Source organism: Oreochromis aureus, linkage group 22 (genome assembly GCF_013358895.1).
Source record: "Oreochromis aureus strain Israel breed Guangdong linkage group 22, ZZ_aureus, whole genome shotgun sequence".
Taxonomy (NCBI): Eukaryota; Metazoa; Chordata; class Actinopteri; order Cichliformes; family Cichlidae; genus Oreochromis; species Oreochromis aureus.
The window spans coordinates 21,166,910-21,180,694 of record NC_052962.1 but is presented as its reverse complement, the minus strand read 5'-3'; positions in this window follow the sequence as shown (position 1 = coordinate 21,180,694).

Here is a 13,785-nt window from a genome sequence, read left to right as displayed (position 1 = left end):
ATTTTAACCTAATCTTTGAACTGCTGGAGGAAACAGGAGTACTCTGAAAGCACACCCGCATGGGGAGACCATGCAAACTCCATACAGAGAAGCCCCAGCTGACTGGTGCTTTCAAACCCAAGACATTCTTGCTGGGAGGCCACAGTGCTAACCACCTCCTAGCTATAATGTACTTCCCTCTTTTGATTGCATAGTACCCTAAAATAGCATCAGGATGCTACTGATTATACAAAACATTAGCAAGGTTACTCTTGCTAATTGCTTTCTCTGTTTCCCAGAAACAATAAAAGAAATAAGATGAGTCATTTGCATATTTTAAGGTGATTTTATTGCTTCAAAGGTGCACAGTGTCAGTTGTAGTTGCTAAGGTATGTGGGGATGTGGGAGAGTAGCCTACGACAAGCTTGTGAAAATGAGAGCCTTAATGTCTAGTCTAGCGCTACAATAATAGACTGTTTTATTGTCTCTGTATTGATGACATTTGACTTCAGTGCCTACAGCATTACTCGCGTACATCAGGGCAAACTGTCTTTTGAAAGCCTTTATTAAGCAAAGGACTCATTGCTGCTACCTCCACTTACATGCTGAATCAGATCATAAAAAAATCAAAATGGAAAAAAAAAATCAGGTAAATCTGTGCAGTGGGACTCCTTTTTAAGCAGTCGCCCGTGAACTCGCTGAACCAGAAAGCATGTGATGGAGAACACTTAGACCCTCTCATCCATTTCACATTTGTTCCAATCAATTATTGAAGTAGACAGCCAATTACAAATGAGAGGATTTGAGTGCCCGGCTTTCGTTTCTCCAAAGGCTTGCATTAAATGTCTCCTCGTGGTGAATAATTAGTGCGATTAATTTACTGTTGGGCGCAAGAGGTGTTTTCATCTGTCCGTCGGCAAACGACCGTCCCTTATATGATTTAAAGTATTAAGAAGAGCAAGGGGGGGGGGTTGTGCTCGTCAGCGTGCTATAACAGGTTGAGATGAAGTTTTAATTGTGTTTTGATCCATGCGATTACATATAGCATTCTAGTTTTTAATCTGCAATTACTCCCTTCTTTGTCCCTCTAATTGGGATGGTTGAGTACCATTGCATGCAAATGAGGGCAGTTATAAAGGAGTTGAGTGTTAAAAAAAATGCATCAAACATCTGATGTTCTCAGACCCTGGCAAAAAATCAAAGACTTTTTATTATTTTTATCTATTTATTTATTTATTTACCATCTTCCGGTTTGCGATTGATTACACTTACAGTTTGTTTAATTTGATGGCCAGATTGACAGCAAAGTAATTTATCTGTCTGCACTGAGTGACAGGCCATAATGGACTGACATTTCATGGTGATGCTCCGACTCTGGATAATTTCCAGTTTGCAACTCATCAAGAACACCCACACTATAATGAAAGCTTGAAAAAGGATGTGATGAAACACTAGATTTATTCGCAGTCACAATGAAGCTTAAGAGAGACGCGTCAGCTTTTTAACGTGCCTGGATTTGCATCCCCCCTGGAAAGCCCCCTCTCTTCATTTCTAAATGTGGAGCGAGCTCTCTATAAAAACGTTTTGTCCTTGCTCTCAATTACAATCTGAATTAAAAGAAACAAGTAGAGGACAGAAACGGCAAACTCCTGGGTTAGTGAGCCTCCCGCAGGATCGAGGGAAGCACAGGTGCACAAGGTCAGCACCCATTTTCTCTGGAGACTCCCTTAAGGGCAAAAGTGCCTATGATGGAATAGAGTGGCAACAGAACAGACAGGACAACTGCTGTAGGCCCGCGGCACTCAATCATTCTCCCAGTCCAACAATAGAGCTCCATATCACGAGCTCCCAACAGACTGCGAGCCACGATACGTCCACCTGGTAACTTTGGGTTTTATATTCACTTCTACTCCTTCTGTATGTCTCCAGAGATTGAAGTTGTGTACCCACTCAATGCTTAGTGTAAACAACCTCACTATTTTTGTTCAGCAACTCATAGGATTTAAAAATAAGATGCCTTAAAGCTACATTCCTCACTATCCCATCAAAAATCCTTAAAAATCAGTGAAGCTCGAACATGATCTCATTGGGATACAACACACAACATAAACTTCATCCCAATGTAATTGTGTACTTATGCTTATCAACATTAAAACCACCTGCCTAATATTGTGCAGGTTGCCCTTGTGCTGCCAAAGCAGCTCACCCTTCAGGCTTGGAAAGAGCAGGAGAACTTTGGGGCTCTCCGGTGATGGTTGGCACCAGACTCCTTTGGATCCTGTGGGTAAAGACTCTCTTGTGTTTTGCTTATTATAGGGAGAGAATGTGTGTTCGCTCAGTGAGACACAAGATACAGAGTTTAGCTTAGCCATTTACTCATTTCTACCTCAAAACTGTTTAAACAAAGGGTGTAATCCTGCAGATTTAAACTTACTGTATCTAAAGCAGCTTGTGGGACTTTATTAAATCAATGGCCCTTAAAAAAAATTTTATGTATAAATAGTACAATTTGTTTTCCCACCCTTCAGTTGTACCTGGATTTATCGCAAAAGTTCGATAAGCCTGCATCCGTTATAAAAGTCAGAACACAGAGCTGATAACTAATAGGAATTTATCTTTTTGAATAATTAGATAAACACCTCCTAAATCCTTATTTTTCATTTTAATCCTTTACGACGAGATTTGCTGAATAATAGGAATTCAAAGTGTTTACTCACTGTGAACGCAAACGCCGTAGATGTTAGCATTTAGTTACCCTCATGTTTATGCTCACAGGTTAAAGGGATGTGATGTGTGCGGCATATGCAAGGCTTTGCATGCAGATGTGACACCATATGTCTTTATTTGACAGAGGGTTGACGCTCTGTCAGAACCATATCATGCTAATTTGAAAATCTGGTCCCTACATATGCACATAAGCCACGAGCAGAATCAGACATCTCTTTGTGGTGTGTGTGTGTGTGTGTAGTAAGATCTATTGTTTGACCCGCACCGCTATCAAGAGAAACAGGCACACACTCTACATCGACCCTCGACTACTCGTTTTATTCACATCCCTGAATCCACCCCACTAGTATTCCATCATTTTGATTAAAAGACTGATTCTGTACTAAAACTATGCAGAAGTTGGGAGCTCTAGCAGCCAGTGACATTTGAGGATTCATATATTTTCATAAACTTTTAACAATGTCAGTGGGACATGTCTTCAATCTTAGCCTCACAATGGCAAAGGCACTCAATCTTTCTTTAGGTCTCGACAGAACATTTGAATACGAGCGCAGGGTTATTAATGTAACAGTTCACAAGGAAGGCATCGGAAGAGTTTTTCATAGGTACGACTTGAAAGACTTCCACACCTGCCAACACTTAGCTTTCAAAAATCAATGTTTTTTTTAAAGAATTAATAAATTATTTGTTAATCTATTTATTGGGGGGTAGGATGGGGTGTGAGGTGTCAGGGCTTTTTCCCCAGTCTAATTATTGTATATTCATCACAATGCTGATGCATGAAATCAGTTTGATGACAGTAAAGTATTTATTTCCTTAACTAACTTTTTATAATAACCAACATGAAAGCAGTAAAGTGTGAAATGATGTTAGTGACACTGCTTTGTGTTTTTACTAGGTTACTTTTTACATTCTTGCACTCTGTAGATGGTCCATGCACATTTGGACCATCCAGCACCTCTTTCCAATCACAGACCATTTGAAACAACTATCATGTCCACCAAAGACAACAATTCTCCATTATTCACAACTGAAGAGTTTGTGATCTGTTATTTAATCTTGTGTGTTTTTAAGGTTTTGCTCTTTGTAGTGTTTTTCCGGAAAGGAGAGCTGAAATTAGATCAGCTAATTCAGCATCTAACTGGTGTGTCTGCGCAGAGATTAGCTGCCCACACCGCTTCAGTTTGTCAACTTACATGATATTAAATGAGCACACAACTTAGTCATCCTAATTTACAGTGTTGCATGGCCAAAATTCAATCAATATTGAGATCACAATTTTTTGTCACGATTATTTTTTCATTGTAGTGATTAAACTGTTGTTCCACGTTTTACGTATACGCAACACTGGGGCTACGTCCACACGTACACGGGTATTTTTGAAAATGCCGATTTTTCTATGCGTTTGCACCTTTCATCCACACAGTTACTGTCCCTCCACACATAGGACTCAGTACTGCTTCTATGCACCATCTTTGTTTACTCTTTACCACCCAGGCTTCTAGACTTCTGATTGGCCAACATTTCTAGACGGTTAGGAATATATCGCCACCTGTTGCTTTGGCATGTTCCTGGCAGCGTTTTCCTTCATTTTTGGCGTTTATGTGGGGACAGGAATTTTTTTTTTTTTTTTTTTTTTAAACAAAAACGGAAAATCTCAGTTTTCAAAAATTCCCGTGTATGTGTGGGCGCAGCCTGGATTCACATCTATGTTGTGTACCATTCCCACTAATGTACAAATATTTGTAGAAAAATAAAATAGGTGCTCCTTATTAACCTAAATTTAGGAAAATCCGAAAAGATTCTCAATAGAAAAGTTACACCAGAACTTAACACAAAACTAAATTCACGCTACATTTCTGTTAATTAAAACTCATTTGCAGAAAAATGTTTTTTTCAGCTAAATATAAAGTCTTTCACATTATTCATTGTACCTGCATGACGGATGTGATGAAAACTTTAGCCAGATCTTTTGTCCAGTGTGTTTCTTCAGGCCTTCATTACTCACTGTGTTTATTTTATATTTATCATTGGCCAAGTGGAATACAATTGTGTTAGCGACTTCAGTGCGTCTTTGTGAACTGTACACTGAGCAGCTGTACAGGCTTGTTTTTATGGACATCTAAGTTGTTGTTGGATGATTCAGCTTAGCAACCATTGCACTGTTTTTCTTGGCCTTCATGCAATCATTGTATTGCAGTTTGTGATGTGTTTTCAGATGTCTGAATAAGTTAGTTGCGTTTCTTTGCATGTGATTTCTTCTTAGGAACATGTATTAAATCCAAAGTATTTTCTAAACAGCGAATGATGAGCCACTTCAAGGGCCAAGTTTTTTACTTTCTGCAATGGCAGACCTTTAATATTTTGTTGTATATCTGTCTTCTAATGTAAGATTACTCATCCAAACTAGTCCAGGAAACTTCAAGCTGGGCAATCCAAAATCCACCCTGACAGTTTACATTTACTTTAAGTGTAACTGAAAATTTGATGTTCTAGTTTTTGTTTTGTTTTGTTTTAACTTTTGGCATCCTTTATTCAGACAAAGTGAATGTTTCCCCAACTATTTAATGGTTTTGAAATTTGTCCTCTGCCTATGGTGTAAAACAACGTATTCAGAAACAGATTCAAATTCTTGAGAGCATATGTCTTGATGCATGCTCAATCATCCAGGTAAGTAAATCCTAAAAGGTTGATTCTATTCATCTGGTCACAGCATTTTCAATGGGAGAAATGTTTCATAACTCATCCAAGTGACTTCTTCGATCTCAGCTGACTGCAGGTTTCGCCAACCTTATAAACAGTACAGTTGCACAATAACTGAAACCAGCCCACTGAATGAACAATAGCTGTGAGGGGACTTGGATGAGTGACAAAACATTTCTTCCATTGAAAATGCCACGTCCGGACAAACAGAATCAACCTTTTGGGGTCTCGAGAGCTTAGTTAGCAGTTGGCAGAGCTAGCTAGTGCTAGCTACAGATATAAACATTACTTTGACAGCAACTGCTTCCTTTTGAGGCAAGATTGTAGACAAAAGCAATAACAAGAAATTAATCTCATGAAAATATTTAACAGTTTGTAGTAGAAACTATACAATTAGAGTAGAAAAGGTTCTATATTTAACCATTGTCAGGGCAAATTTACATTTCTGTGTTTTGAAGTCAGTCGTAGTAGCAAAGTTTACGCTCGATTGCCGGAAATTGTGGAAGAGGTTGACAATCAAGTTTTATCTAAATGGTGGTATTGATTGTTGAAAGTTTGAATCAGAAAGGCAGAAAAAAAGCAGATGCACCATTTTTTCACATCACATCTCACAAGTACAACTGCTCAGCTATTGTGCTCTACTTTGTTTTGCTGGAAATACTTGTGTTTTTCCTCATTTTCTTTTTTTGTTTCCACCTGGACAGTCACATCTTCCTACCTTTGCCCCACCTATCTCCTTTTTACCCCCCCTTTCCTCTCTTTATCCTTGTGTATCACAGCGTTCTTGTCATAAGAATGAATTGAATTTGTCCCCTTCACTACAAACAACAATAGACAGAGTAGGGACCTTCAGGAAAACAAATCACCACCTCCTGTCCCCGTTGGGGATTGAATGTTTGTGAGTCTACTGTCTATGCACGTGTGCATGTGTATTGCTGATGAGGCTGAAGGGGCAGGTGAGGAACAGACCTATGCCAAAGAGGTACCCAGGGTCATTTATTAACATGTCATCCTCACAGTGTCTGTTGAACCAGCAAGAGATCGAGACAAATGATGTTAATAATAATAAGTAGCCCTGTGGTGAAACTAGGAGGTCTGCACTGCTGTCCACGTAGGGCACCTGATGCTTATTATTAAAATTAAAAGGTGATAAGTTAGCGTCTGCACTGCTCTATCTAGAAATGCAAAAGGCATCAAAAGCTTAACAATGGGACTCGGGTTCCTACATAAGATGAATGCATTCTTTTTTTTTTTAATGTTTCTACTTCATCTCAAAGCATTATCTTATTACTATTATAACTAAGTACCACTGTAGGTTATATGAGTTGTGTCAGATGTTTAAATTAAAGATGGGTACAATTTCAAAAGACAGGCTTTGTGACAAAAGCCAAAAATATCACCGATCCATCAGTAGATGCTCTGGGTCATTGGGCGGGATGACTAACTCAGCCCTTAGTGTGACACATCCACATTCAAGGACACTTCTTATATCCTCAATCATGAAAAAAACATTACTGAGGTATCCTGAAATCTCATGTGGGCTTGCCATTTGTTAAACCCATGTCATAGTGTTAAACAATGAGCTATACTAAAAAGTTCAGAGTTTCCATCTAGTTTTGTTGTAGATCCCAAATTTTGGATTCACACACGCACACAGTACCACTTAATTTTGCATGTTTAGGATTTTTTGATAAGATTGCTCACATTCAGAGTAGTTTAAGTGATATATCACAATAATACTTTACAGAGTTATATTCTGTCATGTAGTTTATAACAAAGCTCATCTTATTTTATTGGCACATTCAGAATATTGTAATATAATTTCAGTGTAAATAATCTAGAAATAATGGTATGAGTAAATGCCGTTATTTGACGTAGGAGATTAATTTTTGTATTTTAACCTCCTTTTCTTGTGGCAATTAAAAAACTAAACTATAATATAATATGCTATATTACCTGTACAGTCCAGTAATAACAAAATACAACAGAATAAGAGAACAAAAAGTTAAACAGAAATATGTGATTAATGAATGAGACGGAGTAAAAGGCACATCTCTGTTAGAATGTGCAGCAAGATCCGATTAATAAAATGGGAAAACACTGAAAAGGTTTCAGTACTATTCATATCCACATCTTGTAACATTCACTGGAGTCAGTCATTTTCATGCAGCATTCATAATTTTATCGCACAAAGACATTTTGTAAAAGGGAACAAGCTCAAACCTTATTCTCACATAATAGCCCCATTGACAACATAGTAATTCAACCTTAGTGCATGACCACTGGAGGCCTGTTTCAGCTATTCAGACCACGAGAATATTCCTTTTATGACCATGTTTAATTAATTGTGGAGGAAGGGAAGACACAAAGACAAAATGGCTTGGCTTTAATTGGCTTGACCGAACATTTTCATTACAGAGAGGGTATATCTATCTCAGACAGTTTCAAAGACAAAACTTGGTCTTTTCAGGAAATATTGTGCTTTATGCGAGTATGGCAGCGTGGGTGATTTGTAGCTACTTTATGCATAAAAACAGAAAGATATGAATGGATAAATGCAATATCTTTCATTACCAAGATTTGCAGTAATGGAGGCAATTCTAGTCAGTTAATTTAGCTGTCTGATGTTATATAGTAAAAAAAAAGTTTTAATTTCAATGTAATCTAGCCTGACAACACACACACACACATATGGAGAGAGAGAACCTTCTCCTCATGTTTGTCACCAGTTTCGTCGCAGACTGTTGTGGGATGGAATCCCATTCTTTAAACAGTGTTCGTCACAAGTCAGCCAATGTGGATGTGTTGGTCATCTGGCAAACTGATCCCACAATGTTCAGTGTGGTTGAGGTCAGTCCATCCTCTCCACTCCCAAATACTGGAGATAGTCTCTGTGAAACCCCACTCTGTGTGGCGAGCGTTGTCATCTTGGAGGATAGTTTTCAGTTCCAGACCAGATTTGTCAAGTTTGTCATTGCTCCAGCCCATATATTCAACTCTGCCTACCTGCCTGCTCGACCTACAAATGCATTTTCCTTTCTAATGTGGAACCATTTAGGGGGAAATAAACAGGCTTTCCAACAGTATAAGATTTATTACAAGAGGCACTGTTACAACAAAGAAATCACTGACCAAACACAAATGTTCTCACTTTTTCTGCTAAGTTTATATACACAGAAACTGCTTTAATTTTTGGTCACACATTCATAAACGAGCTGAGGTTTTGGTAGCATCACAGCTGCAGATTGGCTGAGCATGACTGAACATAAAGGTGCACTAAAGGTCTCCTCTTAATGAGCTTTGTGACATAGTGTGTTATTCTGCTGGAATCAACCATCATAAGTAGGGATGGGTACCGGTGGTTCTGACATAAACGGTAGTAACCAGACCGAAAAGCAGCGCACATTTCGGTGCTTTATTTCGGTGCTTTTTTTTTTCTGAGATGTCATACACTTTGGATTCTAGCCAATCATTTTACCTTTCCGAGGATAGTAGGCGGGGCCAGGTACGTACGTTCTTTTAGAGCAGAGCTACAGGTTAAAAATGCCCAAGGCAAAGCAGTCAAAAGTCTGGCTGTACTTCACAGCAAAAGATGCAAACTCAGCAGCCTGCAACAAGTGCTTTAAGGTGATACTGTGATACTGTCAAAGGAGGTAACTCCTCGAATCTGATGAAACACCTGGCAATGTATAGCGTTTTTTTAAAAGCCGAGAAATGCGCCGTGTTTGATAGCTTGCTGCGAGACCTCACACCGTGCACATCTACTGCGGGTGTGGTGCCTGTTATCGGACCGGAGTTAGCAACATCCCCCAAGAACCCGAAGAGTAGAGTCCTGGCCCCTAGCCCTGTCAGTGTAGCAGAAATGATGACGGATGATGATGGCAGCAGCTACTCTGCGTGAGTAGCTTAATGTTGTTCGTCATAGTTACATGCGGCTGTCTTCTTGTTTGATGGCAGATACTCCCTTCACCCTGGCACAAAAAGGCTAAAATGACCAAAGAAAAAGTGGAAAACAGTTAAACATGAGAGGTTTTTGGACAAAGTTTGTGTTTTTTCCATTGTTTAAGCACTGCTTCCAGCCAAGAGTGAGACCATATATGCCCTAAAGCTGCAGAAAAGGCTAACATTGTTATCTTTTTACAAAAAAACAGCTAAACGTGAGAGGTTTTTGGACAAAGTTTGTGTTCTCCATTCTTTAAGCGCCGGTTCAAGCACCGTTTAAGCACCAGCACCGTTTCAAAAGTACCGGTTTGGCACCGGTATTGCATAAAACCTAAACGATACTCATCCCTAATCATAAGATGGGCACACTGTGGTCATGAACAGGATGAAAATGGTCAGCAACAAGAGGTAGGAACAACAACTACACCATTACACCACCACCAGCAACTTGAACCACTGATGCAAGGCATGATGGACCCATGTTATCATGTTGTTTATGCCCAATTCTGTTTCCAACTCCTGAATGTTCCAGTAGGAACTTTACACAGCATCCTCTGTAAATCCTTGAGATGGTTATGAGAGAAAATCCCAGTAGATCAGCAGTTTGGGAAATACTCAGACCACTCTGTCTGTCCCCAACAGCCACGTCACAATCAAAATTACTAAAATAACCTTTCTTCTCCATTTCTGTAGGTAATCTTCAGTATGTCCATCCATCCGTTTTCATCTGCTTATCCAATTCATGGTCTCAAGGTCTTCACCCTGGACAGGCCAACAGTCTCTATCACAGGACTGCGTGTGTATGTAAATGTAGTACATCCATATTAACTGCGATCGCTTTGTTCCTTTTGGTCTAGAATGTAGGTGCTTTAATGTTGTTTTTTTGTGCATGTGCTCTAAGCTTTATCAGATATCCATTTAATTTATTAACTAAAGAAGCTTGGTGAATCTGCATTTCCTGAGGCATTGTGAGTGAATTTAGCATTCCATTAGCTGCTACATTTTACAGCTGTCATTCAGATTTACCTGTGGTTATGAACAAATATGCTGCTGCTATTGTAAGCCTTATCCCAAAGCAATAAACTGTATGTTCATGCAAATTCAGAGGCGTTCAGTGGTGATTATGATAAGTGCAGTAATCTCCTTATCTCATCACAGTCTCTTTGGTTACTGAAATGTGCTATGAAATGCATCAATACACACAGAAATTGAGCAAAACTGCAACTAATGCCACAGTCTTTCTTCCTTATGTTCTCCTTACAGCGTTATGCTGATGGTGTGGAACTACACCAACTACATCAATCACAAAGTTGGAAATCTGCTAAAAGTGCAGTTACCGGTGCAGTTATTTTTCGCAGATGCAAAAGAAATGTGTAAGCCTTGTTTCACACTTGTTTTACCAGCTGGCTGCCATACCTTTCCATACGGCATCAGATTTGACAAAGACTTGCAGGTCACGTTTCACCAACCGAAGGAGTCCTTGTTCAGAGTCGGTCACTCCCGGTATTGCGTGATGAAGACAGCAACAGCGAATCTGCCCGGCAACAAACAGGTCAACATCAATATTTCACAGCATTTCAGTCACAAACTTCATATTTAATAGCCTGTCAGTCAGTGCTAATTACATGGTGAAGTAACTCTGGCCTGTTGTTCCAACAAAAGGTTGTGATACATTCTGTTGTTTGCTAGTAAAGCACAGCAGTGACCCTGATGACCTTGCAATAAATTACACCTTTACTTCAATATGAGCAGATATCTGTTATATCATCTGCGCAAGGACACGGGCTACAATAGCAGCAGAGTGACAGACACAATAAATAACATTTAAGGACTCAACATGTCACCTGTAAATACCCATAAATGCCATTACCTCACTTCATAGCATGTAGCCATAAACGGGTGATGAATAGAGTCTTCCAGTGCATCAGTACAACAGGTTTCTAAGAGCCCATTGATTTTGGATTTGAAAGTGAGCGTTAACGCTGAGCACTTACAGCAACTTGCTGACAGTACAGCAAACACTCCCACAAAAGCTATTAGCACCTTGTTAATGCTTTCAGCGCCTTTTCACATAAGCCAAGGTCACATAGCCTTTTCAGTTTTGTCACGCGTCACAAACAGTCTGAGATTATATAAATAAAAACATATGGAGATGGGTGGGGGGAAAAAAATAGAAAAGTTTTGTGGTTAATTATGCCACATAATTCAATTTTGATTAATAATTAATGTCTCCTTTCCTAACTAAATATCTATAATTAATCAACAAGTCATAGCAAGAGAGTAGGCTAATTGGTTTGAAAACACAAACCTGAATACTTAATTCATAGAGGAGGCTGACATCGCTAATTGCTGGAGTAATCAAAGCTCCACCCTTTGGGATTTGACGAAGAGATTGGTAAGTGGGGGTTAGCGTGATCCTTCATAGCATTATCATGACAGCTCCATTTATAACCAGATGAATATCACAGATGACAAATACAGTAAATGGCGAAAGGCTTGCTGCATTAGGCTGTCTGAATGATAAACTCGACTGATTGAACCATTCGAGGGGTTTCACTTAAGACTGACTTGTAGCTGTTTCACACACGCCTCCTAAGTAGCGCGCGGTGTAATAACTCAGTCAACGCGAGAGCACCTGTGTTAGTGAAAGGGCAAAAAGATGGCTTCGGAGTTCAAAGCAACACCGGGACGAGACAAACATGTTTGTTGGATACTCGTCTGCATATCAGGTAAAAATGTAAAGGCATCATTTCAAATGCATAAAAATCAATTCCATGAAAAGCCTGAAATAAGGACTTTACTATCAGATCGTTATCAGAAACTATAAACGAGACAACATAACATGTCAGTTGAAGATCAATTAAAAGAAGCCGAAGGACTGAGATAACATGTTGGCCTTGAATAAGTTCAGAATTTCCTCCACATGTATATAAATGTGTCATACAGACTGGCAACTCAACTGCTAGGAGCACTGAGGTATAATCATAAATAATAAATCAATCAATAAAGGCGCGTTTTCCTTCCAGGATTTCCTTTTAATGGACAAATTGTTTATATTTTACCAGCTGTAAAAATTTGGGATTGGGCTCAGACCACAGAGGCAGGGTTGGCAAAAATTACAGATGATGCAGAATAAAATACAGTATAATGAGTGAATGATGAATAGTTAAAAGTCCAGTAGAAATGGTAAGAGGTAAGAAGAAACCCCAACAAGGAGTCTTGATGATGAAACACACTAGGAATATCTGCTAAACACACTTTTTTATCCAAGTGAAACGTGGTATAAAACAAGCACTAGATTTGTCTTGAAAACTTGGAGTTGAAATAACACATGACTCCTGCTAAAGTCTCATTTGCATGGAGTGCATCTCGCAAAGTTTGAAGATGGGACTGTCATACTCCATTTATGTATTGTTATCACACTAAAACGCTGCTATCCGTTGCACATGACCTCCAATAAGGATACACATGAATGATAACAAAGCTACAAACAAAGAAATGTTGCAGAGTTGAGACTTTAAGTGTGATCTCAGTTTGAGGTGAAAGCTGATTTAGAGCTGCGGCGTGACCTGCTGGATCGCAGATTACCGGTTTGGAAAGTAATGTGTCAAACTTTGCCGACAATCTCAGGACCGTTAATTCACAGGAGACCGCTCGTGCCTCGGTTTATTTTTATTGAGCCTGATTTTCTAAGGCCATTGGCGCAGAGACTTTGTGCAAATTCCTGCCACCTGCAGCCACCTCTGGCACTGTTAAAATCATCAAACCTAAAAGGCACTGTTGTCTCCTTAACGACTTGTGGCACACCTTTTCTTATGATCCTGATTTGCTTAATTCTAATTTTCAACATCTCACACTATTCTTTTTAGAAAAGATATTCTTTCTTCATCTACTGATTTTGTTTAATGTCAATTTCTACTTAAAATGGGCATCTATTTTTGTCACCAGACAAGATTTATTACCACCACACAGGTGACAGCGAACTTGGCTGAAATTAGAATACGTTTTGTCCATGACATGGGCACATCCATGGAGGGGCTGCAACCTTGTAGGCTGTTTCCTGCTCAGGGGAAAGGCACCTGTGAGTGTGTGTGCGTGCTCTGAAGGATACTGTATGCAGACATATATAGTATATAGAAGAAGCGAAAACCTGTAAGAGAAAAAGTCAGAATGTGGAAATGCAGGTGAGCAGGGGAATTAGGGATATTCTTGGGCAGAGTTTAGGGGACACTTCACTGATGTATCTCCACTGGCCTGAATTCACAGTTGGGGTGTTTTATCTGCTTAACGGTGTCACCTTCAGAACCTGGCAAACTAAATTTCCAGTGCAATGTAGCAGTAACATTAATACGTTAGCCTTGCTTGATTTAATGTTCCTGGGTTAGACATACAAATCAGTTCAAAGCAATCTTAAGAATTTCACTACTAAAGTAT